The sequence below is a fragment of the Salvelinus alpinus genome, chromosome 3 (genome assembly GCF_045679555.1).
Source record: "Salvelinus alpinus chromosome 3, SLU_Salpinus.1, whole genome shotgun sequence".
NCBI lineage: Eukaryota > Metazoa > Chordata > Actinopteri > Salmoniformes > Salmonidae > Salvelinus > Salvelinus alpinus.
Window position 1 is genome coordinate 103,695,618 of NC_092088.1, and position 8,419 is coordinate 103,704,036.

The 8,419-nt window shown below is 41.8% G+C and overlaps 1 protein-coding gene across 2 annotated transcripts in view; it reads right to left on the minus strand.

The window, feature by feature from the left end:
• acadsb (acyl-CoA dehydrogenase short/branched chain) overlaps positions 1–8,419 on the minus strand; it is a gene marked incomplete in the record, with an annotated part of 33,017 nt that overhangs the window by 19,528 nt on the left and 5,070 nt on the right.

The window sequence follows — 8,419 nt, forward strand, 5'->3', positions numbered from 1 at the left end:
AGACAATCACTAAGGAGAAACTCCTCTACAGTCTGAAGACAATCACTAAGGAGAAACTCCTCTACAGTCTGAAGACAAACACTAAGGAGAAACTCCTCTAGTCTGAAGACAATCACTAAGGAGAAACTCCTCTACAGTCTGAAGACAATCACTAAGGAGAAACTCCTCTACAGTCTGAAGACAAACACTAAGGAGAAACTCCTCTACAGTCTGAAGACAATCACTAAGGAGAAACTCCTCTACAGTCTGAAGACAAACACTAAGGAGAAACTCCTCTACAGTCTGAAGACAAACACTAAGGAGAAACTCCTCTACAGTCTGAAGACAAACACTAAGGAGAAACTCCTCTACAGTCTGAAGACAAACACTAAGGAGAAACTCCTCTAGTCTGAAGACAATCACTAAGGAGAAACTCCTCTACAGTCTGAAGACAAACACTAAGGAGAAACTCCTCTACAGTCTGAAGACAAACACTAAGGAGAAACTCCTCTAGTCTGAAGACAATCACTCAGGAGAAACTCCTCTACAGTCTGAAGACAAACACTAAGGAGAAACTCCTCTAGTCTGAAGACAATCACTCAGGAGAAACTCCTCTACAGTCTGAAGACAATCACTAAGGAGAAACTCCTCTACAGTCTGAAGACAAACACTAAGGAGAAACTCCTCTACAGTCTGAAGACAAACACTAAGGAGAAACTCCTCTACAGTCTGAAGACAAACACTAAGGAGAAACTCCTCTACAGTCTGAAGACAAACACTAAGGAGAAACTCCTCTACAGTCTGAAGACAATCACTAAGGAGAAACTCCTCTAGTCTGAAGAGAAACACTAAGGAGAAACTCCTCTACAGCCTGAAGATAAACACTAAGGAGAAACTCCTCTACAGCCTGAAGACAAACACTAAGGAGAAACTCCTCTACAGTCTGAAGACAAACACTAAGGAGAAACTCCTCTACAGTCTGAAGACAAACACTAAGGAGAAACTCCTCTACAGTCTGAAGACAAACACTAAGGAGAAACTCCTCTACAGTCTGAAGACAAACACTAAGGAGAAACTCCTCTACAGTCTGAAGACAAACACTAAGGCGAAACTCCTCTAGTCTGAAGACAAACACTAAGGAGAAACTCCTCTACAGTCTGAAGACAATCACTAAGGAGAAACTCCTCTACAGTCTGAAGACAATCACTAAGGAGAAACTCCTCTACAGTCTGAAGACAAACACTAAGGAGAAACTCCCCTACAGTCTGAAGACAAACACTAAGGAGAAACTCCTCTACAGTCTGAAGACAATCACTAAAGAGAAACTCCTCTACAGTCTGAAGACAAACACTAAGGAGAAACTCCTCTACAGTCTGAAGACAAACACTAAGGAGAAACTCCTCTAGTCTGAAGACAAACACTAAGGAGAAACTCCTCTACAGTCAGAAGACAAACACTAAGGAGAAACTCCTCTACAGTCTGAAGACAAACACTAAGGAGAAACTCCTCTAGTCTGAAGACAAACACTAAGGAGAAACTCCTCTACAGTCTGAAGACAAACACTAAGGAGAAACTCCTCTAGTCTGAAGACAATCACTAAGGAGAAACTCCTCTAGTCTGAAGACAATCACTAAGGAGAAACTCCTCTACAGTCTGAAGACAAACACGAAGGAGAAACTCCTCTACAGTCTGAAGACAATCACTAAGGAGAAACTCCTCTACAGTCTGAAGACAATCACTAAGGAGAAACTCCTCTACAGTCTGAAGACAAACACTAAGGAGAAACTCCTCTACAGTCTGAAGACAAAAACTAAGGAGAAACTCCTCTACAGTCTGAAGACAAACACTAAGGAGAAAATCCTCTACAGTCTGAAGACAAACACTAAGGAGAAACTCCTCTACAGTCTGAAGACAAACACTAAGGAGAAACTCCTCTACAGTCTGAAGACAAACACTAAGGAGAAACTCCTCTACAGTCTGAAGACAAACACTAAGGAGAAACTCCTCTACAGTCTGAAGACAAACACTAAGGAGAAACTCCTCTACAGTCTGAAGACAAACACTAAGGAGAAACTCCTCTACAGTCTGAAGACAATCACTAAGGAGAAACTCCTCTACAGTCTGAAGACAATCACTAAGGAGAAACTCCTCTACAGTCTGAAGACAAACACTAAGGAGAAACTCCTCTAGTCTGAAGACAATCACTAAGGAGAAACTCCTCTACAGTCTGAAGACAATCACTAAGGAGAAACTCCTCTACAGTCTGAAGACAAACACTAAGGAGAAACTCCTCTACAGTCTGAAGACAATCACTAAGGAGAAACTCCTCTACAGTCTGAAGACAAACACTAAGGAGAAAATCCTCTACAGTCTGAAGACAAACACTAAGGAGAAACTCCTCTACAGTCTGAAGACAAACACTAAGGAGAAACTCCTCTACAGTCTGAAGACAAACACTAAGGAGAAACTCCTCTAGTCTGAAGACAATCACTAAGGAGAAACTCCTCTACAGTCTGAAGACAAACACTAAGGAGAAACTCCTCTACAGTCTGAAGACAAACACTAAGGAGAAACTCCTCTAGTCTGAAGACAATCACTCAGGAGAAACTCCTCTACAGTCTGAAGACAAACACTAAGGAGAAACTCCTCTAGTCTGAAGACAATCACTCAGGAGAAACTCCTCTACAGTCTGAAGACAATCACTAAGGAGAAACTCCTCTACAGTCTGAAGACAAACACTAAGGAGAAACTCCTCTACAGTCTGAAGACAAACACTAAGGAGAAACTCCTCTACAGTCTGAAGACAAACACTAAGGAGAAACTCCTCTACAGTCTGAAGACAAACACTAAGGAGAAACTCCTCTACAGTCTGAAGACAATCACTAAGGAGAAACTCCTCTACAGTCTGAAGACAAACACTAAGGAGAAACTCCTCTACAGTCTGAAGACAAACACTAAGGAGAAACTCCTCTACAGTCTGAAGACAAACACTAAGGAGAAACTCCTCTACAGTCTGAAGACAAACACTAAGGAGAAACTCCTCTACAGTCTGAAGACAAACACTAAGGAGAAACTCCTCTACAGTCTGAAGACAAACACTAAGGAGAAACTCCTCTACCGTCTGAAGACAAACACTAAGGAGAAACTCCTCTACAGTCTGAAGACAAACACTAAGGAGAAACTCCTCTAGTCTGAAGACAAACACTGAGGAGAAACTCCTCTACAGTCTGAAGACAAACACTAAGGAGAAACTCCTCTACAGTCTGAAGACAAACACTAAGGAGAAACTCCTCTACAGTCTGAAGACAAACACTAAGGAGAAACTCCTCTACAGTCTGAAGACAAACACTAAGGAGAAACTCCTCTATAGTCTGAAGACAAACACTAAGGAGAAACTCCTCTACAGTCTGAAGACAAACACTAAGGAGAAACTCCTCTACAGTCTGAAGACAAACACTAAGGAGAAACTCCTCTACAGTCTGAAGACAAACACTAAGGAGAAACTCCTCTAGTCTGAAGACAAACACTAAGGAGAAACTCCTCTACAGTCTGAAGACAAACACTAAGGAGAAACTCCTCTACAGTCTGAAGACAAACACTAAGGAGAAACTCCTCTACAGTCTGAAGACAAACACTAAGGAGAAACTCCTCTATAGTCTGAAGACAAACACTAAGGAGAAACTCCTCTACAGTCTGAAGACAAACACTAAGGAGAAACTCCTCTACAGTCTGAAGACAAACACTAAGGAGAAACTCCTCTACAGTCTGGAGACAAACACTAAGGAGAAACTCCTCTACAGTCTGAAGACAAACACTAAGGAGAAACTCCTCTACAGTCTGAAGACAAACACTAAGGAGAAACTCCTCTAGTCTGAAGACAAACACTAAGGAGAAACTCCTCTACAGTCTGAAGACAAACACTAAGGAGAAACTCCTCTACAGTCTGAGGACAAACACTGAGAAACTCCTCTACAGTCTGAGGACAAACACTGAGAAACTCCTCTACAGTCTGAAGACAAACACTAAGGAGAAACTCCTCTACAGTCTGAAGACAAACACTAAGGAGAAACTCCTCTATAGTCTGAAGACAAACACTAAGGAGAAACTCCTCTACAGTCTGAAGACAAACACTAAGGAGAAACTCCTCTACAGTCTGAAGACAAACACTAAGGAGAAACTCCTCTATAGTCTGAAGACAAACACTAAGGAGAAACTCCTCTACAGTCTGAAGACAAACACTAAGGAGAAACTCCTCTACAGTCTGAAGACAAACACTAAGGAGAAACTCCTCTACAGTCTGGAGACAAACACTAAGGAGAAACTCCTCTACAGTCTGAAGACAAACACTAAGGAGAAACTCCTCTACAGTCTGAAGACAAACACTAAGAAACTCCTCTAGTCTGAAGACAAACACTAAGGAGAAACTCCTCTACAGTCTGAAGACAAACACTAAGGAGAAACTCCTCTACAGTCTGAAGACAAACACTAAGGAGAAACTCCTCTAGTCTGAAGACAAACACTGAGAAACTCCTCTACAGTCTGAAGACAAACACTAAGGAGAAACTCCTCTACAGTCTGAAGACAAACACTAAGGAGAAACTCCTCTATAGTCTGAAGACAAACACTAAGGAGAAACTCCTCTACAGTCTGAAGACAAACACTAAGGAGAAACTCCTCTACAGTCTGAAGACAAACACTAAGGAGAAACTCCTCTACAGTCTGAAGACAAACACTAAGGAGAAACTCCTCTACAGTCTGAAGACAAACACTAAGGAGAAACTCCTCTACAGTCTGAAGACAAACACTAAGGAGAAACTCTACAGTCTGAAGACAAACACTAAGGAGAAACTCCTCTAGTCTGAAGACAAACACTAAGGAGAAACTCCTCTACAGTCTGAAGACAATCACTAAGGAGAAACTCCTCTACAGTCTGAAGACAAACACTAAGGAGGAACTCCTCTACAGTCTGAAGACAAACACTAAGGAGAAACTCCTCTACAGTCTGAAGACAAACACTAAGGAGAAACTCCTCTACAGTCTGAAGACAAACACTAAGGAGAAACTCCTCTACAGTCTGAAGACAAACACTAAGGAGAAACTCCTCTAGTCTGAAGACAAACACTAAGGAGAAACTCCTCTACAGTCTGAAGACAAACACTAAGGAGAAACTCCTCTACAGTCTGAAGACAAACACTAAGGAGAAACTCCTCTACAGTCTGAAGACAATCACTAAGGAGAAACTCCTCTAGTCTGAAGACAAACACTAAGGAGAAACTCCTCTACAGTCTGAAGACAAACACTAAGGAGAAACTCCTCTACAGTCTGAAGACAAACACTAAGGAGAAACTCCTCTACAGTCTGAAGACAAACACTAAGGAGAAACTCCTCTACAGTCTGAAGACAAACACTAAGGAGAAACTCCTCTACAGTCTGAAGACAAACACTAAGGAGAAACTCCTCTAGTCTGAAGACAAACACTAAGGAGAAACTCCTCTACAGTCTGAAGACAAACACTAAGGAGAAACTCCTCTACAGTCTGAAGACAAACACTAAGGAGAAACTCCTCTACAGTCTGAAGACAAACACTAAGGAGAAACTCCTCTACAGTCTGAAGACAATCACTAAGGAGAAACTCCTCTAGTCTGAAGACAAACACTAAGGAGAAACTCCTCTACAGTCTGAAGACAATCACTAAGGAGAAACTCCTCTCGACAGTCCTGAAGACATAACACTAAGGAGAAACTCCTCTACAGTCTGAAGACAAACACTAAGGAGAAACTCCTCTTACAGTCTGAAGACAAACACTAAGGAGAAACTCCTCTGACAGTCTGAAGAGCAAACACTAAGGAGAAACTCCTCTAGTCTGAAGACAAACACTAAGGAGAAACTCCTCTACAGTCTGAAGACAATCACTCAGAAGAAACTCCTCTACAGTCTGAAGACAAACACTAAGGAGAAACTCCTCTACAGTCTGAAGACAAACACTAAGGAGAAACTCCTCTACAGTCTGAAGACAAACACTAAGGAGAAACTCCTCTACAGTCTGAAGACAAACACTAAGGAGAAACTCCTCTAGTCTGAAGACAATCACTAAGGAGAAACTCCTCTACAGTCTGAAGACAAACACTAAGGAGAAACTCCTCTAGTCTGAAGACAATCACTAAGGAGAAACTCCTCTAGTCTGAAGACAATCACTAAGGAGAAACTCCTCTACAGTCTGAAGACAATCACTAAGGAGAAACTCCTCTACAGTCTGAAGACAAACACTAAGGAGAAACTCCTCTACAGTCTGAAGACAAACACTAAGGAGAAACTCCTCTAGTCTGAAGACAAACACTAAGGAGAAACTCCTCTACAGTCTGAAGACAAACACTAAGGAGAAACTCCTCTACAGTCTGAAGACAAACACTAAGGAGAAACTCCTCTACAGTCTGAAGACAATCACTAAGGAGAAACTCCTCTAGTCTGAAGACAAACACTAAGGAGAAACTCCTCTACAGTCTGAAGACAAACACTAAGGAGAAACTCCTACTACAGTCTGAAGACAAACACTAAGGAAGAAACTCCTCTACAGTCTGAAGACAAACACTAAGGAGAAACTCCTCTACAGTCTGAAGACAAACACTAAGGAGAAACTCCTCTACAGTCTGAAGACAAACACTAAGGAGAAACTCCTCTCTACAGTCTGAAGACAAACACTAAGGAGAAACTCCTCTACAGTCTGAAGACAATCACTGAAAGGAGAAACTCCTCTAGTCTGAAGACAAACACTAAGGAGAAACTCCTCTACAGTCTGAAGACAATCACTAAGGAGAAACTCCTCTACAGTCTGAAGACAAACACTAAAGGAGAAACTCCTCTACAGTCTGAAGACAAACACTAAGGAGAAACTCCTCTACAGTCTGAAGACAAACACTAAGGAGAAACTCCTCTACAGTCTGAAGACAAACACTAAGGAGAAACTCCTCTAGTCTGAAGACAATCACTAAGGAGAAACTCCTCTACAGTCTGAAGACAAACACTAAGGAGAAACTCCTCTAGTCTGAAGACAATCACTAAGGAGAAACTCCTCTAGCTCTGAAGACAATCACTAAGGAGAAACTCCTCTACAGTCTGAAGACAATCACTAAGGAGAAACTCCTCTACAGTCTGAAGACAAACACTAAGGAGAAACTCCTCTACAGTCCCTGAAGACAAACACTAAAGGAGAAACTCCTCGGCAGTCTGAAGACAAACACTAAGGAGAGACTCCTCTACAGTCTGAAGACAAACACCAAGGAGAAACTCGTCTACAGTCTGAAGACAAACACTAAGGAGAAACTCCTCTACAGTCTGAAGACAAACACTAAGGAGAAACTCCTCTACAGTCTGAAGACAAACACTAAGGAGAAACTCCTCTACAGTCTGAAGACAAACACTAAGGAGAAACTCCTCTACAGTCTGAAGACAGAAAGCACCAAAGGAAAAACTCCTCTGACAGTCTGAAGACAAACACTAAGGAGAAACTCCTCTACAGTCTGAAGACAAACACTAAGGAGAAACTCCCTCTAGTCTGAAGACAAACACTAAGGAGAAACTCCTCTACAGTCTGAAGACAAACACTAAGGAGAAACTCCTCTACAGTCTGAAGACAAACACTAAGGAGAAACTCCTCTACAGTCTGAAGACAAACACTAAGGAGAAAACTCCTCTACAGCCTGAAGACAAACACTAAGGAGAAACTCCTCTACAGTCCTGAAGACAAACACTAAGGAGAACTCCTCTACAGTCTGAAGACAAACACTGAAGGAGAAACTCCTCTACAGTCTGAAGACAAACACTAAGGAGAGAACTCCTCTACAGTCTGAAGACAAACACTAAGGAGAAACTCCCCTACAGTCTGAAGACAAACACTGAGGAGAGAACTCCTCTACAGTCTGAAGACAAACACTAAGGAGAAACTCCTCTACAGTCTGAAGACAAACACTAAGGAGAAACTCCTCTACAGTCTGAAGACAAACACTAAGGGAGAAACTCCTCTACAGTCTGAAGACAATCACTAAGGAGAAACTCCTCTACAGTCTGAAGACAAACACTAAGGAGAAACTCCTCTACAGTCTGAAGACAATCACTAAGGAGAAACTCCTCTACAGTCTGAAGACAAACACTAAGGAGAAACTCCTCTAGTCTGAAGACAAACACTAAGGAGAAACTCCTCTACAGTCTGAAGACAAACACTAAGGAGAAACTCCTCTAGTCTGAAGACAAACACTAAGGAGAAACTCCTCTACAGTCTGAAGACAAACACTAAGGAGAAACTCCTCTAGTCTGAAGACAAACACTAAGGAGAAACTCCTCTACAGTCTGAAGACAAACACTAAGGAGAAACTCCTCTACAGTCTGAAGACAAACACTAAGGAGAAACTCCCCTACAGTCTGAAGACAATCACTAAGGAGAAAC